General features: G+C 38.3%; 1 long non-coding RNA gene across 1 annotated transcript in view; it reads left to right on the forward strand.

Annotated features, from left to right (window-relative positions):
• Nucleotides 1-1,036: 1,036 nt before the first annotated feature.
• The window catches only part of LOC134652054 (uncharacterized), a 257,015-nt gene continuing 234,932 nt past the window's right edge, over nucleotides 1,037-23,119 (forward strand). The window contains exon 1 of the long non-coding RNA XR_010097156.1: nucleotides 1,037-1,110. This is a non-coding gene — a long non-coding RNA (uncharacterized LOC134652054). The remainder of the gene's footprint in view (nucleotides 1,111-23,119) is intronic.

Raw genomic sequence — 23,119 nt, forward strand, 5'->3', positions numbered from 1 at the left:
TATTCAGGTAATTACAACACAATATCTAATCTTAATTACAAAAGTATCGGTAAACCAGTAAGGTTTGTCTCGATACTCCATCCGCGGTAGATTTTATACAACAATAGAATATCATATCTTTTAACTTAAGAAACTACTTACATTCATAACATGCTCAACTTAATCTATCATTTAAATTACAACAACCGACACCACTGCACTGAGCGCTAAATAAATAACATTTTTCCTTATCCTATTGTTCTGCCGACCGGCCGCTCTGGCCGGACCGGACTGCACTCGCCTGGGCACAGGATGCTCCAATTTTGTTTGAGTATTTAATTATTTTATTACGTACCTATAGTTAACTAATAACCCTACCAATGATTTCAAATTTTGTAGTTTAATATTTGAAATTAATTACTATTATTACTTATACAATAATATAAATACCTATAAGTGCGAAGTTGACTCTGCCTGTCGGTCTGTCTGTCAAGTCATCACGCTCTAACCACTGAACCGATTTTGATGAAATTTGATATGGAAGCTATAATTCTTAGGAAGCGAAGGGTGGGGGGGGGGGGGGGGGATGCAATACGAAAGTACTAATTCTAATTCTACAACTAATTTTCTTACAGCTGATTCAATAATGCTCTTTTAAGGTAGTTTGTAATATTGTTAGGTGAAATTTCTGCCTTCCATTCAGTTGGGGGCAATTCTGTTGATGTTACAGGTGACTGGCTAAAACTGTGGTTAGCTAACTGGAAAGTTTGATTTTAGAGTGACAATATTTTGTGGGGCGACGGTTAAATTCAAGATTCCAACGTTCAGGTAAAGCATTTGAGGTTTCTAAAGATATATCCTCACGCGCCATGTTGCGAAATTTCACTGGAACTATTGTTTTCATACTATACTGAACTGTCATCCTATACATGAGAATAACAGCACCCTCTTAACAATGTTCGTATTTCTGGTCAGGCTTTACCCGTGGAGAGCCTTGGTATCACACGTGTGATACTAACTCAATTTGGGTCGTAGCGAATCAGTAAGTATCAGACGTGTGTTACTAAAGATCAATATGGGTCAAATTGCTTTGCATCAATTTGTTGTATGGTGGTCGTTCGACGGGTTAACGTTTATCATATTATTATTTAAACATTACCAGGCGTGGCTCATTCCGCGGTTCGTCGCGTCGCTACGAGTACCTACAAGTACATGCGGCCCACACCAATTTTGGTGTCTATAGCCATATGATTAGTAGTTGCCGCCCACCGCTAGGGAACGGACACCTGCTCGCGCTTGCTTTAAAACGTTTTGTTAGAGAGTGAATCTTCTGTACCTAGTACTATTGTTTATTCTTTGACATTATATACTACCTACATTATACCTACCTAACATTGTACCAAGCTGTGCTGTACCATATAGAAAAAAATACATAGAGTGCTCACTCCATACATCAGTTCAGACTATTAATTTCAGTGTCTACATCTAGCGTCGAGTAGCGGAACTATCAGTACTGCTACATCTATTGTCAAGTAGCAGTACTGATAGTTCCGCTACTCGATGCTAGATGCTAATAGTCTTTTTGGTACTAAAACTGATGCATGGAGTGAGCACTCTATGTATTTTTTTCTCTATGGCTGTACCTACTGTACTGTACATGGCTCATGAAATAATTGCCTGCATGTACATGTTAATGTATTAATTAATCACATCGTTGCATCTTATTATTAAAGGCACAGGTAGACTGCAGATTGCACCCTTTGTACTAGTGTTGAGTCGCTCACTCGTGAGGCACCTCATTTGTACCACTCATTTTGTTAATTTGTTGCAGTACTTCGTATCGCAAAAATGTCTTACTTCACTCCTCTATTCATTTTACTCATTTACTCGCGCGCATCACAAACACCTCTTGCCACACAAATCATCCGTTCAAATTCACTCGCAAGTCTCGCGACCCTCAAAACTCATACACTCCTCACAACTCGCAACAGAGTCCCTGGATCGCGCGAGGCGCTAGGTGCTCGCATGCTCGCCGACACTCAAAACTCAAATGTCTCAAATGAAGAAACGAGTAATGATCCACACTGTCAACTGCCGAACTACAAACCTTATGGCAACGACAAAAGGTCCACCGAGAAATGCGTTGAGTTTGTACCACTCACCGCCTCTCTGTGACATGAACCCCTCAAAAATCCTTTCAGAATGAAACAATGAATTAGAAATACCCAAAGAGGGAGTGAGACCGACACGCGACGTACTTCAATATCGCTTCGCGTCACCACCGAAAATACGTTAAGCGTTAACAATTAAACACGAAAGACAACAAGCGTAAGCGCTGCAAGCTTTCATACATCTTAAAAAACATGTCGCTGTTGGAATTAATGGAATAGTTGACACTGAAAATATGCTAGTACCTCACCTCATTTGAAATAAGACATTGTAACACCTCATTTTAGAAAATGAGGTACTCATACAAACTCATTTTAAATTGATGTCCTACCCATCACTACTTTGTACATCAACACCTCTCTGCAGCTGATTATTCTAATTATTATGTCTGAATTAAGGATAGGTACCTGCGCTTGGCAATTAATATTGCAGCAGCAGTGTTCTATTCTGATTAATGTCTGGGTACATTATTTATTTCGTGGATACTTACCTATTGTTGTAAATTGTTTACAACATAATTGTATAAACATAATTTTAAAATGGTGTGGATACACATTTATGTGCTACCAAAAAAGTCCTTGAATGTACAGTTATAGATGGTCAAGCAAATCTTGTCAGTAGAAAAAGGCGGCAAATTTGAAAAATGTAGGCGCAGGGATATCGTCCCATAGAAAATTTGAATTTCGCGCCTTTTTCTAATGACAAGATTTGCTTGACCATCTATAGCAGGCGTGGCTCACTCCGCGATTTCGTCGCTTTGCTACAGGTAGCTAAACGTACATCCGTTCCACATCCACACCAATTTTGGTGGCTAGCCATAACATAAGCCGCCCGTGGCGCTATCGCCACCTAGCGGCCATATCTGTGCTGTTTTTTTTTTTTTTTTGTATTGAGAGGAAAATCCGTTATGGGGATACCTCCGCACCGCAGGGACAGCGCGGAGGTTATGTCGGACTTTCACCGACTAAAAACCTCCCAGTTGTCCTCCTCGGCGCATTTCGGACGGCTCTGGGATCTCCAATGAACCCGCCAGTGCCGTCCTAGCGCTGTGCCCCTTTATGGGTCCCCTCTTTTTGCAGTCGCAGTCCCTAGCTGCGACTGTCTCCGACCTCAAGGACCCCTTTTAGTCGCCTTTTACGACAGGCAGGGGATGCCGTAGCCGTATTCTTACGCCCGGGCTACAGGGCGGAGTCGTCTGTACCTAGTACTATTATTTATTTTGTGTCTATAGGTAGGTACCTACATTTTTTTTTATGATAAACTGATCGGCGATTGGCTCTAGACACACCTGATGGAAAGTGAAGACAGAGCCTAAGATGTAGCTCACCGGTTCAGTAATAGCCTATTCACTCTAGCTTTAAAGAGACCGAGGTCATATTTCTCAGGGAATACGGATGACGGGAGCGCATTCCATTCCTTAGCCGGGTCAATTTCTGAACACGATTTTTTTTCTGTCCGTGATGAAAATCGCGGGTTAGCATCAGATAATACTTACCATTTTTTTTTTACATAAAGAAGTCACACTTTCACACCGAGTTCCATATGAATTCACTGATTAATTGGTTTTTAGAGTACACTTAAAAATACCTAAAGGCTCAAATTACTGCTCCCGTGCCCTGTCCGGAATCTACTTTTGAGCATAATGAAAAATCCTACGAAAAATTCTACATTAGTATCACTAATTTAGTGTCAAATACTTAAACTAGATGATATTTACTATCACTGAGCACATACACTATTAACTTCATTGTGGTAAATAACTCGTGATCGATGTTTAAATTTTGTCCGAGCGCGCGTGTACAATTTCGTCGGCAAAACTCACAGGGCTCTGACAGCCGACGTCTGTATTTGAACCGCCTCGTGTCCCGCCTCACCTGTACTGGCAGTATTCGGCTGTCTTTCAAAGCAAACGGATGTACGTCAAGCCGTGGCGTGTTTGAGCAAATCGCGTAAGTATTTCGGAATCCGGGTGGGCGACAATTTTTTTCTAATTTCGATGCCCCTTATAAATTTTATTTTCCACATAGCTTTTCAATAACAATTGTCATATTTAGGAGCCCTTTATGTATCTTTATGTAAGCGATAACATAACAGTTTGGTCAAACACGATTTAAATTTTTGGCGAATTTTTTTATTACGAATTCTAATTTCCGTGCCCTAATTCCCATAGCAAATTTACCTAAAACAGCTGATTAAGTGGCACGGGAATTAGAAAGTATTACATTTATTGTCAACAAATCTTTTATTGGGGGCACTTTAAGTTAATTGGCAATGTTTACGTCATATTATTATTACATTTATGTATATTGGCATTGAATATATATTATATGTAATAATAATATGACGTATATCTTTCTATTTTGCATTTAAGGAAATCTTAAAGAATGCACAAAAATTTGTGAACGGTTTTTTAGTATAAGTACTATAGTACATACAGGGTGGACCCGAATAACCCGGGCAATTTTAATACGTAAGGTAAGGTGGGGTAAGACTATCACTTGTATGGAATCCTTGTACTGTTAGTTTTGCCCCACCTTACCTTATTCATTGATCATATTATAACATTAAAATATTATATAAACATAAAACTATTTCTGGAATTATTACATATTATACCTGTACCTAAGGTTACATGAAACAAAATGAATCAAATTTGCAATTTTTTTTTGTAAATTTGACAGCTGACAGCGTATACCGTATAAAGTTTAAATATCTGGGAGACCGAGCTTTGCTTGGAAAACATATACCTACCTAAAAACTCAAAAATGCGCGTTTTCCCAGAGATAACACCTAGCTAGATCGATTTTTCACCCCAAAAAACCCTCATATATGATCAAATTTCATTCGAAATCGTTAGAGCCGTTTCCGAGATCCCCGAAATATATACAAGAATTGCTCGTTTAATAGATTAGTTGTTATAAATTAGCTTTTCTAATTCAAGAAAAAATAAATATATATCCTATTCTTACTATATTATAAATGCGAAAGTATCTCTGTCTGTCTGTCTGTTATCTCGTCACGCTTAAACCGCTGAACCAATATCATCTTGATGATATTTGGCATGGAGATAGTTTGAGGCCCGGGGAAGGACAAAGGATCTAGGGGCACGGCAGTGCCGCCGCCAAGTCGAGCAAAACAAAGTGGCACGGCCGTACCATCAAATCTCAATAACATTCTATCAAAATAACATTTAATGCACTTTACAATCCCTTAGTTTTGTCACTGACACAATCACTCACGATTATCATTATTTTAAGGTACTTCTAGCATACCCAAATTTGAAACGTAATTTGGTTTTAGCTTTTTAAGCCAATAAAAATCTAATAATACTGCAATATTAGTCACGTTCTAAAGATCTAATAACTGCATAAATAAGTTTGTAATCCCATAGAAATATATGCGATAACAACGTTACCTTTTAGTTCTTACAATTAGTAGGGAAAGTAAAGGTACACTACGACGTACGATGTGAGTATGAATAAAGATGTGTATACATAGTATCAGTATGGTATGGGTATGATTACCTGAAAAGAAGGACAGCCTACAAAAAGAGATGGGATCCTATCAAAAACATTACATGTAAAAAGATGCAAGTCTCGCAACGCAGTTCTTCTACTACAAAAAAGTTTTGAGATGTAATGGGAAACCAAGTCGGTTATTTTAGTCAGTGCCAGGGGGTATTAAAATCGTAATACTATTAGATACCTTATTAGGGTTCCGTAGCCAAATGGCAAAAAACGGAACCCTTATGGATTCGTCATGTCTGTCTGTCTGTGATAGTCTTACCCCACCTTACCTCATATGTGGTCAAACAATTTTTTGTGTTATGAATTTATGAAGGCAGCATATTCGATTTCTTCAGATTAACTTACACAATAACTTCTTCTCACTGTGCCCCTATTTACTTATTTCTTAGTATCATTTCCTATACGGCCATATACCAGATCATACACCTTGTACCTATCTACATGCAGATACATCATGACACTTTTTAATTTAATGAATAGTTTTGTATGTATGTATGTATGTATGTAAGTAGGTATTGTTTTGAAATATGTACATTTTACTAAGAAAGAGAGATTAGTTGCCATTAAAATCAAGGAAACGATTAGTCAAATACGTAGTTTTTAGTGTATCATACTTTCGTAGATTTGTCGTCCGAAACTAATATTAAAGAAGGTAAATATGTTCGATGCCGCTTCAGTATGGTTAAAGTACATTATTGTAGATTAAAATATACATAAATAATAGTTTTAACTACCAAAATAAGTTAAGAAAACAATTCCTGTGCCATGTTCTAATTTCCGTGCTAGTAAAATCTAATTCCCATGGACACACTAATTCCCGTGCCCTGACCAAAATTTTAAATTGAAATAACTTTTATAGTTTTATGAATATTTTTACCCCATAAGAAAATTAATGTTTATTATATTTTTTATCAAATTATCAGCATAATTTTTTTTGTGTAATGTTAGTATTTCAAAATTCCATGGGAATTAGACAAAAATGCTCGTTTGGTGAAATTGACCCAGCCGTCCTTACAAAAAAAAATATATATTTTTAATGCGGGACATTTACCACAATTTCCCCCATCTGTGATATTAGTAGAACTTTGGTTCACACTTTCAACTCCGAATATATTATATACCGATGTAGAGCATAATTAATTTTCATCGTATTTTCACGCAAACGTACGAACGTCGGTACAAACAGTAATGAGGTTGACTGAAGTAGCATGACAAATACAAACGTTTCCGAGAAAATACGATGAAAAACAATTATGCACTACATCTGTACCTTCTACTACTAGGAGTAGGGTTACCAGATGACAGGAATTTTCCTGACATGTCAGGAATTTTGGCCTTTTGTCAGGAATGGGGACGGAACACGAAAATGTCAGGAATTTTTTGAATTGATAGACTTTATTATAAAGTACCTTTTTATTTACTTAAATTAATAAATTAATGAAAAACATTGTAAAAAAATAATAAATAAGATCCACTGAACTTATCAATAACTTCATAATTATTAATTAACAAATCTTTAATCAAGCATACATATAGTTGGTCAAGCAAATCTTGTCAGTAGAAAAATGCGGCAAATTTGAAAAATGTAGGCGCAAAGAGATACCGTCCCATAGAAAATTTGAATTTCGCGCCTTTTTCTACTGACAAGATTTGCTTAACAATCTATAATTATACATGACGCGCGCGGCTCGGCTCAATCGCTAACGGCCTGTGCAAGCACAGTCGCCATCAGATATATCGGAGCGGCCAAGGTGCTCACAAATATCTGAGCACGCCTCTATTGTCAAGGCACTAGAGTGCGTGTTTAGATATTTTTGAACACCTTGGCAGCTCCAATATATCTGATGGCGACTGTACTAATAGGTACATGTATACTTAGACTAGTATAAACGGGGAATTGTTTAGGCTACGTGCTTTATTTTTCATTTATTAATCACGTTAATATTTTCTAACCGTTTTTGAGATACAGTTTGTTAAACATTAGTGCAAAAATCTGTGTTTCAACCCTAGCAAATAGATCCTATTAACAGGGTTGGGCAGTATTTCAATTACATGTATTTGAAATACGTATTTGAAATACAAATTAGTATTTTGTATTTGTATTTCAAATACTACCTCAAAAGTATTTTGTATTTGTGTGCAGGATTGGGGCTGATGGCAGCAAACAAAACAACCCTGTACACAGTAAATGAATTATATTAATAAAAAATGTAAAAATAGAGGCGCTTGATGCGCGGACGCGACATAGTGCCATGCCGGTCGTTCGTGGAGTGTGAGTGGGGAGACAGCGGCCGCGCCGCTCCGGCGCCGGTGCCCGCCGCCCGCGCCCCGCAGCCCGGAATCGTCCTCCGGTCTTGTCGTCACGCAGTGGAGGCGTGAACAGGGTCCCCGCCTTGGAAGCCCTGGCTTGCAAGAGAATCATCCATTTCGCTATCTCGGACTGGCAGGAGGCAGACTCGGTTTACTGCCCTCTTCACCATGCCTCTGGCAGTTTTAAACTCCGCCACTCTGGTGATGCCGTCCTGGCCTTTATACAGTTGGTGCACTCGTCCCAAGCGCCACCGCATCGGTGGGACGTTGTCATCTTTAATTACGACGAGATCACCCTCCTTCAGCTCGTTCTGCTTCTCCCTCCATTTGGTCCGCAGCTGTAGCTCGCTCAGATACTCATCGTGGAAGCGGGTCCAAAAGTGTTGTCTCATCTGTTCTATTCTTTGATATCTGTTCGGACAATTGGTAGTAACAGGTATCTCTGGTAAGGCGGTGAGTGGACGCCCTATCAGGAAGTGCCCTAGAGTCAGAGGAGACAGATCAGAGGGATCTGACGTCAGAGGGGTCAACGGCCGAGAATTTAGGATACTTTCAATTTGAGTGAATAGCGTCGTTAACCCTTCGAACGTCAGACTAGAATTACCAATTACACGTTTTAAAAGTGACTTTGCCGATTTTATCCCTGCTTCAAAGATACCTCCAAAGTGAGGTGAATACGCCGGACTGAAGTGAAATTTGATGCCCTTATCATGGGCGGCCTCAGTCATGGCCTTTTGGCTTGCTCGCAACATTTTACCCAACTCGTTACAGGCTCCCACGAAGTTGGTGCCATTATCACAATAAAGGTCATGAGGCCTGCCGCGGCGTGATATAAATCGACGGAAAGTCATGAGAAAGGCTTCAGTACGCAGACTGCTCACTACTTCCAAGTGAACAGCCTTGGTACTGAGGCATACAAACAGACATAACCAACATTTGGATAACTTGCAGCCCCTGCCTTGACGATTTGCAATTAAAAAGGGACCTGCAAAATCCATACCCGTTACTGTAAACGCGTAAGTTAGTGTAACTCGAGGAGGAGGCAAGTTACCCATCATGGGCTGGATTGAGTTGCCTTGAATACGCACGCACACTATACATTTTCTAAAAGTGCTACGCGCAAGATTTCTTCCCCCTATAGGCCAATATTGGTCTCTGACAATATTTAATAACAATTGAGGACCACAGTGCATGTGGCTCTCATGCTCCTTTCTAAATAAAAGTTTAGTAAAAGGGTGTTTTGAACACAACAATATTGGGTGCTTTTTAGAATATTCACAAATCGATCCTTGTATACGTCCTCCAACTCTAATCAGGTCATGCTCATCCAAGAAGGGATTGAAGGCTAACATTTTGGACTTACGATGTACAGGCCGACCTTGCTTGAGGCACTGGAGGTCGTCTGCGAATGAATCCCTTTGGCTGACCTTGATGAGAGTTCGAGTAGACTTATTTAATTCGTCACTCGATAAAAAGCCGCTTTGACGTACATTTATTGCTTGTCTACAGTTAAAAATAAACCTTAAAATGTATCCTACCACGCGAATCATTCGGTGGAACTTGGAAAACCGATCAAAGTCGAATGACGGCTGCTTTGAGACTAAGCAAGTATAAACCTTTAATTCTGGCAGCTCGACGCTGCTTATTTTAGTGCTAGGCCACTCATTCTCGGGTTTCATCAAGAATGAAGGACCTTCGAACCACATATTAGCATTTTGCAACTGGCTCGGGCTGATGCCTCGCGAGGCAATATCTGCCGGATTCATATCCGTAGGTACATGATTCCACGAAGATTTGTCAGTCAGCTCGTGTATTTCATTCACTCTATTGTAAACGAACTGTTTTAGATTGCTTGGATTCACATTCTTGACCCAACCTAATACAATAGTACTATCACTCCAAAAGTATTTTTTGTGAAAACTGCATGTGAGTGACTGACATACCTTCGCGCTCAATTGAGCTCCAAGCAAAGCAGCAGCCAATTCGAGCCTCGGAATGGTCGATTTTTTTACTATCGGTGTGACCCGGGCTTTAGCACAGAGCAACTTTACTGAAACATTGCCCTTCGAGTCCACACAACGTATATAAATGCAAGTTGCGAATGCATTCTGGGATGCATCCGCAAAGCAATGAAGTTGTATCGATGCCGGTGAGTCTTGCATGACAAAGCGTGGAATCCTTATGTCTGCAATTTGATGTATATTGGATATGAAATTATTCCACTCTTTGTTCATATCGCAAGGCACCGGATCATCCCACCCGAGTCCAGAAAGCCAAAGTTTCTGCAGCAACATTTTAGGTACTATTGTGCAAGGGCTTAGCAAGCCAAGTGGATCAAATATCTTGCAAGTAGCTGACAGAATATTTCTCTTCGTGGACACGGGCTCATTATCGAAATCAACTAAAAAGTTGAAATTATCTTGTGAAGGACACCAATTCAACCCAAGCACTGATGATTGGTTTTGTAAATTTGAATATTGGTCGTTTGCTTGCGATAAATTCTTTTCATCACAAGTGGTTGAAGTGGGGTCGTTCGCAAATATACATGGTACATTTGTTCGAAATTTTCTCAGCGGGAGACAAGCTTCGGCTAACTTGTCAACCACTGAATCGCGTATGCGTTTTAATTCAGTCAAATCATCACTGCCAGTAATGAGGTCATCGCAATAAAAGTCATTTTTAATTACATCTGCAATTTGAGGATCTGTGCATTCCTTTGAAAGCTGAACTAAACATCTGAAGGCTAAAAAGGATGCTGATGCCGTGCCATACGTGACAGTGTTGAGTTGCAGTGTTCTCAATGGTTGAGATTCGTTATCTCTCCATAATATCAACTGTAAATGACGTTGAGATTCGTCCAATGAGATCTGACGATACATTTTGGCTATGTCGCCAGTAAGAGCAAACTTATGTTGACGAAATCTCAGCAAAATAGACAATAGGTCATTTTGCACCACTGGGCCCACGTACTGAATATCATTCAATGATTTACCTGATGTGGTGCGAGCTGATCCATTGAAAACTGTACGTAATTTGGTAGTTTCGCTTTTTTCCCGTAACACAGGGTGGTGGGGGAGATAATTGCCATTTGGTGGCCTTTCTATTTCAGTCAAGTGGCCCAGTGTTGCATATTCTTGAATAAATTCACTATACATTTGTTTTACAGTAGGCTGCTTTCGAAAGCGCCGTTCTAAATTGAAAAAACATCTTTTAGCTAAAGCAAATGAGTCTCCCAGGACCTCTGGGGACTCTTTCAATGGCATTGAAACTTGAAATCGACCGGAGTCTAACCGGATTGTGTTTTTTACAAACAATTCTTCACATATTTGATCATCAGTGGAACATAACTTAGTGGGTGTGGTAAATGTTTCCAACTCCCAGAACTTGGAAAGTGAATCCTTGATCTCTTGGCTAAAATTACACAATACTTTACCTTGCGGCAAAATAGGTGTGGCAGGGCACATGGGACCCGCTACCAACCAACCTAACTTTGAGTAAACTAGCGTAGGTCCGTTTTCGCCTAATGTCTTTTGATACCCAGCCTTAACAATATTCCACATTATGTCGGCCCCGATTAAAATATCAACTTTGTCACTTTTATAGAACAGAGGATCCGCCAAGCGAATATTGTTAGGTAAGTTCAATTCTTCTAGATTCAGATCCACATTGGGTACATTGTCAGAGACCGCTTGAGTAATTAGACAAGTTACGTCAACAGTATATGAATTAAATCTAGATTTAATTGTAATTGTGCAGCAATCAGAGGCACTTGATGTTATATTATTGAGCATAGTTACTTGTCTTTTTGAATGGTTGCTTTTAATATTTAGTTTCCTTTTCAGGTCTTCAGTTATGAAACCTCTTTGGCTACCACAGTCAATCATAGCTCGTGCAAGGTGAGTATTACCATGATCATCAGTGACTTCAACGATCGCGGTGCCCAGAAGAACCTCGCTATCGTCAATGGATGTTGAAAGTGACGTTACCGAAGTGCCAGCAGTAGCTGAGTTATGATTATTTGGCCCTTCACTACTAGGACCAGGTTTGTCGCAGCTGATGTTCTTGTTTTCATGGTAAGACTCATTTTTATTATTTTTATTATTATTTTTTCTACATAATAAACTATTATGCTTCTGATTACAGGCCCTGCAGGAGCTAAGACGACAGGCCTGTGTTACATGGCCGGGGCGAAGGCAGTTGAGGCATAACTTTCGCTTGGTGATCTCAACTTCCCTCACCTCGGGTGACATATCTGCAAATATTTTACATTCAAACAATCTATGATTCTGATTACACATGACACATGATCTGTTGTTTGACGCTGATGAAAAGAAGGACTTAACCTGACTATGCTCTTTGTTGTAATTATTATACTTTCCATATCTTGTTTGATTAAATTTATCATTTTTATTTTGATTATTATTTGTCTGAGCGCTTCTGGCGCTGCCTCCTTGCACAGTCTCCAATACGTCGGCACGATTTCTTAGAAACTGATAAAAGTCTTCAAGACGTGGAGACTCCGCAAGGGTGGCTTTGTACTCTTCCCACTTAATGCTAGTCACGCTGTCTAATTTTTGAACAACTATGTATATTATAAGAGTATCCCACATCTCTGTGCGCTCCCCAAGCGTATTCAAGGCTCTCAAATTTTTTGAAACGTGGTCTACAATAAATCTTAGTGACTTATGAGATTCTTTGTTAAGAGAGTCAAGTGTGAAAAATGATTTGAGATGATTATTTATCAGCACGTTCTTGTTATTGTATCTATTACAAAGTAGGTCCCACGCTACTTGATAATTATCGGCCGTAAACTCAATCGATTTTATTGTGACTGCAGCACCGCCCTCTAGGGAGGATCTGAGATAATGAAACTTGCTAATATTGGGAATAGTCTCGTTTCCATTGATCAGCGAGTCGAACGTATCCCGAAATTCGAGCCATTTTGTATAATTCCCATCAAAAGTGGGCAATTTTATCGTCGGGAGACGTAGCTGGCCAGAGTGACCAGCGCAATGATGATTAGAACTACTTCCAGTTGAAAGCCTCCTGCTGGGGCTTTCGACTCGCTTCTCATGGCTGGAGACCATTTCCTCAGCGCTGGAAATGACCGAGTAAAACTGATTTTCTATTTCAAATCTTTCTTGCAAACGTTTATCTAAATTAGCTTCACTGTCTTTAGATTCTATCCTCGTCTGAACAGATTCAAATTCTTGAAAGAGTTCGTTGACCTTTGTTAGTCTTAAATTAATATCGCTTATATTCTTAGTGGTCAACTCTTCCTTACTAATCTGTTCATACGGAGTAAGAAATTCCTTAAATTTAGTAATCCGCGATTTAATAGTACCGCGTTTTCGAACTAACATTTTCAGTTTCACTTCGTCCATTTCCCCGCTATCCTTGCTATCAGTGTCCGACATTTTATTTATATTCACTGAATCAATGCACACAAATAAATAAATGAAGAGAAGGGTTAGAATGTGCAAGCAAACCAAATTCCAGCGAGGCGAAGCAAGCAGATATGCGAGTGCGCTGTTGCGCGGACACGTGGCGCTGTAGCCGGCGCGCTGACCGCCGAGCGCTTAGCAACAAGCCCGCGGCAACGAAGTAGCTGAGCGCCGCTCCACAACCACCTGGAATGTTCGGTGCGTGGGCTAAAGCGATGTGCTATGATTGTTGCGGATGCAATAACAGGGGAAGGCAAAATACGCAAATAAATTGTAAGTTTGGTGCAGAATGGGTTAATAAGAAAAAACAGAAATAGTTTAGCTATGATGAGTATTAACGAATATTTAGCGATGAAATGCACCGTTGAAATAAACACAAAAATGCGTAAATGAAAACAATCGCTTAAGTAAAACTAAGTTTGGACCATCAAAGGGTTAAGTGGGACTATTTATCGTAATTTTAAGTATTTATCCTTAATCGTAACCTTTTTTATGCTCGGCGCACAAATGTAACACGAAATATATGTCGTAAACAAGTTACGAATACTGTACCCTTTGTTCGGGTTGATAATTGCCACGTTGCAATATTAATTACAACTGGCTAAATACCTAAACGAATCTATGCCTAAACTGCGCCCTAAATGTCTGACGGAGGCAATAAAGATTCAATACTTATTTCTACAACTGTACGTATTCACGTAGGTAGATACTTATTGCTAATTACTTAGCGAATCTATGCTATATTTTATGTTTGCAATCCCGGTTAGGTAGATTTCTCTGTACCTACCGGCGACTGAACTAAATTCACTTGAACTGTAAGTTAACTATTTGTTTTACTTACGATTTGATAGTGCAAATTTGGATCACACTAACACTAATTATACCTATCCACAAACTCACGACACTATTCACAACAAATCGAAAAGGGGTGCAAGGGAATCAAAACGGAGGTTTATACGGAACGGGCTACTTCCTTTGCGAATGGTCTTCCAGAGCGATGGCTGTCCGAGAGACTTCGAGAAATATCCGCTGCGTGACCTTTGGACCCGTGATGTTGGCCTCGCCCGACGAGTGCGTGATAGTGCAGGCACTGGGATGGCTTCTTTATTCTTTCTTGTGGACTTCACTGGCCATTGCTTGCTGGCCGTGTCCTGTTGCTGGTCGCCAACTTATGCAGGATTGGGGCTGATGGCAGCAAACAAAACAACCCTGTACACAGTAAATGAATTATATTAATAAAAAATGTAAAAATAGAGGCGCTTGATGCGCGGACGCGACATAGTGCCATGCCGGTCGTTCGTGGAGTGTGAGTGGGGAGACAGCGGCCGCGCCGCTCCGGCGCCGGTGCCCGCCGCCCGCGCCCCGCAGCCCGGAATCGTCCTCCGGTCTTGTCGTCACGCAGTGGAGGCGTGAACAATTTGGTATTTCAAATACTGCACTCACATGTATTTAGTATTTTGTATTTCAAATACTTCAAGCTTCAAAATACATTTCTATAAATACATTTTATTAAATTCTATAATCCTAAAATGTCTAATCTCTCGCACAAGCTGTGAGCCGACCGCGAACCTCCGATCCAGCCGAGATACAATTTTCATTGGCTGGCATAGGTCAACTTCTGCGTGGAACTTTTCGTTTAAATCTAGGGGATAGGGTCATTGCAGTAGTTTCCGTCCATGCACTAGTTTTCGACGACTTGACGGATTATCAAATATATATTTCATTTTTAATTTACTACTTTTTGCGAAATCTTCATCTTCCTCGCGTTGTCCCGGCATTTTGCCACGGCTCATGGGAGCCTGGGGTCCGCTTGGAAACTAATCCCAGTAATTGGCGTTGGCACTAGTTTTTACGATAGCGACTGCCATCTGACCTTCCAACCCAGAGGGTAAACTAGGGCCGTAATTGGAATTAGTCCGGTTTCCTCACGATGTTTTCCTTCACCGAAAAGCGACTGGTAAATATCAAATGATATTTCGTACATAGTTCCGAAAAACTCATTGGTTCGAGCCGGGGTTCGAACTCGCGACCTCCGGATTGCAAGTCGCACGCTCTTACCGCTAGGCCACCAGCGCTTCCTTTTTGCGAAATATCATTGTTATATGTAGACAGATATATTGCTTAGACGCCTTAGACATAAGGATTGAAATCAGTCCAAATTTGTGCAGGAATGTAGGTATATATTCAAATTTCGTCAAGTGGACGTAAACTAGCGCAATGACCCTGTAAGTTTATATGAAAGGATATTCGTTAACGTTAAAACTAAATGCTAAACAAAAAAATAAATAAAGGTATATTTTGTAATTGAAATACATTATTTTAAACACTGTAATTTGTATTTTGTATTTCAAATACCCGTCACCAAAGTAGTTTGTATTTTGTATTTCAAATACTTTTAAAAATGTATTTTGTAATTTGTATTTCAAATACGTGGAAGCCAGTATTTTGCCCAACCCTGCCTATTAAGGCCGTGCATCGAAAAATAACAGGATCTTAGATACGTGGCAGTGGCTAGCCCCGGAAACAAACAGTAGTGATTTTCGGATATATGTTTCTTGACTATATGATAAGTGATTTGATAGTAGTCGAAACACGAATGCTTAAAATTTTCTCGATAGAAAATAAATCCAAACTTACGTGTTCATTTTTCGGTTTTAGCTTCGTGCAACTAGAAAACACATCCATATCCAGCACAATCCACCTTACAGCAAAGGTTTTCATCTCGTCTTAACTTTCAAAGAACTAAATATTAACTTATTATCCTTTACCGATGGATTTATTATAGATTTTTGATTTTATGAATTCAACAGCAAACGCCCATTTTACGCAGTTCGGTTTCTCTTTCTGTCATGCGTCAAAGTCATAAATGCATCCTTTATGCCAGTAATGTTAGATGGCCGTCGTGCCTCAAAGAGGTAAGACCTATGTCACTTCGCGTAGCGCTCCGAATTACGTAAAATTTTAATATCCAATAAACGTTGAGTCGTAACTCCATTGAGTAGTAACGGAATCGGAGGTAAACCTATGATGGTGCCTTCTTACAGGCCTATACGTTACGCATGTGTGCGTGTTTGCTTAGCTACGTCATGCTACGTCGAAATCTATACTCTTTGTCAGTTACAACGGGTTAGGAAATTTCGACAGATATTGAAATGTATCGGTAGCTGTTTGGTATTTAGCCATCAGAATCTAACCGTAACTTTTTGCTTTATTTTTGTTTGAAAATAAAATATTTATAAGAATATATTTTTTGCTTTTTTTATATTGTAATGATAAAAATAAATCTAGTATGTTTCATGCTCAAATAATTTAAAATAATTGAATAAATATTAAAAACTAATTGATATTATTCGTTTTAATTATTATATTATTAAGTTTGTTTGAATAAAATATTTTATTTCAATAATACGAAAAGTTATTATATTTAAGTACCACTAAAAAAGGTCCCTACTTACAAAAACTCACTTGCATGGGCCGGGGTTCGAACCCGTGACCTCCGGTTTGAAAGTCGCACGCCACTACAATTTCACATAAGTAATTTACAATGACATGATACCGTGGAAAAAGTGAATATTACAATGTACTGTGTTACTATCATTTTATAGTTTATTTTGGCTTGACAAGGAGGAATGAGAAAAACGTGCAGAGCGAGAGGATTAAATCTCTCTGTCCCTTTCTTAAAGTAGCCAATCCTAATTATGACATCTGTTCTGATATTAATTCTTTGAACATAATTTGTCGATGTTCTTTTTTATATCATCGAGAAAGATTTTTATTAAAAAAATGTGTTGAATTTATATGTTTTATTTATGTTTTTTTGGCATAAATTTCATTACTTTTGACAAATTTTGATTGTGATTACAAACGATTTGATGTGATGTGTGAAACGAACCATGTGATCAACGATTTATCTAATAAAACTTCATTTAGTCGAAAAAAATAGTTGTCTACTACCGGGTGGAAAAAAATTATGGGCCCTGGAGGGAAAGTGCCTTAAAACCTTAAGTTTGCTCATTTTACTTAAATGAAACATTATTGTTTTTAAAGAAACAACTGCATTCAAAGACGCGAGGTCTGCAAGGTAACTTTACAATTTCTATTCGAATTTTAAACAATTAACGCTATAAATTTGAATTTCGAATTTTAAACAAGCTCACTGACCAGCAATTTCGGAACCAAAAGTTTTCAATAGAAAGGAGGATGGGTCAATTATACATAGTGCTGCAGACATTTTGGACTAGTCATTGAGTTTTCACTTCTGTCGGCACTCCTGGAATGCAACACGTTGTTTTTTTTTAAATTCGCTTAGTCGCGCCCGGGAATCGAACCTACTTTTTCCACACTGTATAAAAGAACACAAATGCTTTTCTTCTGGTAACTTAAATGTTCTATCTATCTTGGTGATATATAATGCAATCAAATAATCTGAAAAATAATAATAACCCAATTTATGAATTCCGTTCCTTCAGAAAAATGCGAAATGTACGTACATTTTTTAGGGATATCGTACTTTTCCCAGAGACAAATTTAGTTGGCTAAGACACATTTTCACTGATTTGGGGTCTGTACTAAAAATCTAACATAATATGATAAGGACTTAATCGTTTTAAGCTCAAGAGTGAGTTTTCCTAAAACTTTTTCTAAAAATTATGGCTTTATTAACGTTAGGAGTGCACTGCATGACTGCAGCATGTCAAATGTATGCCAAAATGTCAAGGGAGAGAACAATAAATTAAGTTTAAATTCCACTTCCACTCATCAGCAAAGTGATATAAGTATATCAGCAGTTTAAAGTTATTTTAGATTACAAAATTAGCGCATCAAAAAAATCAAAGTGCATAGAAAAAAAGTCTCCTGAGTCATAATAAAATTGATGTCTCTTGGGTCACCAGAAAAGTCACCAGGGAGAACGATGACCCAAATCACATTTAAAAGAAAATGTAAATTTTGTGTACTACCTACGAACATTTTTCAAAAAACTATGTTTTTATAACATATTAGACCCAGGATAGATCTAATACCTCTTTTCGTACCCCGGATAAAATGGTCGGCGACTAAAAAAGTAACTGAAACGTTACGTTATTAGGTTCAAGATGCCGCGTTGTACCCTTGCCTTCGTTGCGATATGTTTGGTAAGTCAGGAGACTTAAAAAATGAGCCATGATTTTAGGACATATTAACAAATATTTTTTTGAATATATATTAATTTTAGCGGACTTTAATAATTGACCAGTTAAATTAGATGTAAATACCTTTTTAGTTAATCGTTAATATGATATATTAGTAGCAGTAAAACACTTTATTGTACAAAAAGACACATAAAACATGAAAAAACACACATCCTTCGTATATGGTAGAATATATTTTTCACACTTATAAGTAAAAACCAAAACCGATACGCGATTGGGATACGCTCTTTTTTTATGAGATAAAAAAAAAATCTCCTGGGTCACCAAGAAAAATCGACATATTAAAATAATTCAGTTCGTTTTTAAGTTCTAGTCAGATTGACTTTTTGGTTATTTGAGATAAATTACAATAACGCTTAGATTTGAAAAACATGATTTTCTATTTTGTTGCGATCGACCCGGGTAATAAAAATACGGCGAATTTGAACTTTTGTTTGTTGTCGTTGTAAAATGTATTAAAAAATAATGTAGGCACCCCTGACAATTGAAATTCAAAATTATCCAGAAAAAGCGGCCAAGTGCGAGTCGGACTCGCCCATGAAGGGTTCCGTATTTAGGGGATTTATGACGTATTAAAAAAAAACTACTTACTAGATCTTGTTCAAACCAATTTTCGGTGGAAGTTTGCATGGTAATGTACATCATATATTTTTTTTAGTTTTATCATTCTCTTATTTTAGAAGTTACAGGGGGGGGACACACACATTTTACCACATTGGAAGTGTCTCTCGCGCAAACTATTCAGTTTAGAAAAAAATGATGTTAGAAACCTCAATATCATTTTTGAAGACCTATCCATAGATGGGTTTCACACGTATGGGTTTGATGAAAAAAAAATTTTTGAGTTTCAGTTGTTCTAAGTATGGGAAGCCCCCAAAAAAATTTTTTTTTTCTATTTTTGTGTGAAAATATAATGCGGTTCACAGAATACATCTACTTACCAAGTTTCAACAGTATAGTTCTTATAGTTTCGGAAAAAAGTGGCTGTTACATACGGACGGACAGACGGACAGACAGACAGACATGACGAATCTATAAGGGTTCCGTTTTTTGCCATTTGGCTACGGAACCCTAAAAATGAGTGTTTCAAAAAGGCACCCTGTATTCCTTACATACCTAAATAATCTCTTATTCAATAAAACATATAATTACTAAACACTGTGATTTATTTCAAATAAATGCAAATCGATCGGATAAAAGATATTAATACCTACCTATACAACAATGAATACGAGTACAGTCAGCTGCAATAATATGTTACACACCGAAGGCCGTTTTGCGGTAGATCATGTTAGATCTTATTTGTAGAGCCATAAGAGCGTGTCACATATTTTTGCGGCCGTCGAAGAGTAACATATTATTGCAGGTGACTGTACCTATGAAAAATTCGAGGGTTAAAAAGCATTTCAACCAAAGCATTTATAATAATAACGACCATGGACGCCTGCAACCCCAGGGGTATTGTAACCCCATAACAATAAGGTTGAAATTTGCATTTAGTGACCGCAAAGTCAGGTGAGCGTAATCAAGTAAATCTGTTTTCATCATATTTTATCAAAAATAATCTCTTTTCTGTTCTTGTGCTATTTTCTTATTATCAATACTCTTAACTTATATGCTATATATGCTGCTGCTTCTATGCTGTTAACATCTTCCAAAACAACAATAAATATGCAGGTTTATGAATTAATTATTTTATTGTTTGCTATTATGAACAAGTAACAACGCCATCTGTTTCAATTTTTTCCGAATTTAAGTTTCTGGCCGACCGCAGCGACCGCGTATAATGGTAGTTAACTTCTGTAACGTTAGATGGTGCTAAAAGGTCACACAAACTTCACGTGCGGCGCGAAGCGTTTCCATGTGTGCGTGTTAGCGGGGAGGGAAGAACTAGCGGGCGTGGTTTACGAAGCGCCAGACGCGGCTGCAGTAGGCCCTTAAAACACATGACATGTATTACCTCACATTATAGATGAGTCTATCGCGAAATTTATTTTATTACCTTTATTTACCGCCGTTTCGCAACAGGTTTCACTGGTTGTGGTCGACTAACTGCAATGGGGCCCGTTTCTCAAAAGCTTGACTTGTAATACAAGCGGATGTCACGTTTTGACGTAGGTAGTAAGTAGGGGATGGAAGCCTAAAGCGGGTAAGCTTATGAAATGCCTTTTTTACAAGCGAATTAGTAGTACATTTGACGGTTTCCCACTGCTGAAATTCGAATGTGACATTTACAGCATTAAATATTCCTGCCTCATATATGATAATAATGAGCTTCGTCAATGTTAATTGACTCTGTTTCAAACTTTAATGACACATTTAAAAGTGGAAAAATTACTGTCTCGGGTGAGACTTGAACTCACGGCCTCTGGATAGATACTCCAGTCCAGTCAAAGTTTTCCACTTTTAAATTTTAGCATCTTACGCAGACGTTTCTGCTAGTTAAGAATTAAAATTCAATGACACAATTTTGACGCAACCACAATGTTATGAGGGTTCACAATATGTGGGTCATTGTAGGTACTTATTATGCTACATCAGTGTATCGTTAATAAACCATCAATATCTGTGAAAGGTCCGGTTAATGAAATTCCATTGGATCCTCATTGTTTGAAACGAGATACGCCGCAACCTATTAGGGGGTGACCAAGCGGGTTAATCCTTTTATGGTCGACCTTTGCCGCGGTCAAATATAGAACAGTGGCTATTGTATATACACAACAACACAACGCGACAAACAATACAAAGCCGCAGGCTGGAGGGAATGAAATACCCGAGCTTGCAATATTCTTACTCCCGGAGTTACACACAATGATTTTTATCACACTTTCGAAGAAAAAACTAAATTTTAAGCGAAATAATTCTTAAATACGGTGAAATGTCATTATACATACTCATATGTAATACATAGAAAACACCCATGACTCAAGAACAAATATCCCTGCACATCACACAAATAAATGCCCTTACCGGGTTTCGAACCTGGGACCATCGGCTTCGCCGGCAGGGTCACTACACTCACTACCCACTAGAAAATTCTGAGAAAGTCATTGTTACGGACCGGGATTCGAACCGACATCCTTGCGCTCCCATTTAAAGCCTGGTCAGTGATATATGAACATTGTCAAGAGGGCGCTGTTATTCTCATGTAAAGGGTGAGAGTTCAGTATAGTTTGAAAAAATGAGTTCCAGTGAAATTCCGCAACATGGCGCGTGATTATATATTCCTGGTCAGGCTTTAAAACCTTTCCAACCATTTCATTAAAAAAATAAGGTCAAAATCTGTGATGTTTCTTGACAATTCACTTTTAAAATCGCTCTAATTAGCTGTCAAAGCCAGGGGTCGAGAATTTAGGGTACCTACTCATTGAAAACGTTTCATAATTCATTATTTTCATTAAGTATTTCAGGACGGGAGTCCAAATGCTATTCAAATCGGAGGATTTATTAAATTTAATGTAAGTACTTACCTCCCATTAACTAAATTAGCATTTCTAAATTGATCAATCTTATTATATAACTAAGTCCCCCGCAGCGTCTATCTGTTTGTGTTTGTATGTTCGCGATAAACTCGGAAACTACTGAACGGATTTTCATGCGGTTTTCATCACATATCGATATGGTGATTCTTAAGAAAGGTTTGTGTATAATTTGTTAACCCGTGCGAAGCCGGGGCGGGTCACTAGTTATATATAAAATAAAAAATAAGTTGCAATTAAATTTACAATGTTTATCTTCTTTTCTTATTTTGTCACCAATTGTTATAATCGGACAAGCATGGCAGAAATCTAGGCATTAGCGTGCTTAGAAATATTTGAGCTACCTATATACCTAGTAAATATTTGTATATAGCACCTACGTCGATATCGCAGTCATTATTTCGTCCATTAAGTTCAACATAATATACCATAAGCACATTAGCGTGTGTAATTCATTTATTGTATTACCTATCATTCATTAAGCAGCACAGATTGACTATCATTCAGTCATTCACAATTTACTATCTGAATGGAATTAAGCCATCATCATGTCGACAGAGATTCGATTTACGTAGCAGATTCATTTAAAATTGAATTTAAGCATCGTTGGGTGTTAATATAATTTCAGAATTTACGTATTGTTCAAGTAGGTAGTTAATACTTTGAACATAAATTAATACCTTGCAAATATACGAGAATTATAGTGCGTCAAGCAAATCTTGTCAGTAGCAATGTACTGCAAATTAAAGTAGGGTAACACCATGTAACACTCAAAGAGCAGAATTGCGCTAAGAAAAGCAGCAATGTACATCGAACCAAAACGTGTTTATTTTCCACCCTTCATACGTCAGTTCGAGTGAATTATCATAACCTCAAATTGTAGTAATGTTTACCGTCAACGAGCATGATTGTACATTGTAGGCACCTTAGCTTTGCTTGAGGTCATGCATAATCTTGGTATTTAATGGTGACAGCAGAAATTTCTCTTGGAATAGAAACTATTCAGAATGTAAACAATAAGA

The sequence above is a fragment of the Cydia amplana genome, chromosome 11, assembly GCF_948474715.1.
Source record: "Cydia amplana chromosome 11, ilCydAmpl1.1, whole genome shotgun sequence".
In the NCBI taxonomy this organism is placed as follows: domain Eukaryota; kingdom Metazoa; phylum Arthropoda; class Insecta; order Lepidoptera; family Tortricidae; genus Cydia; species Cydia amplana.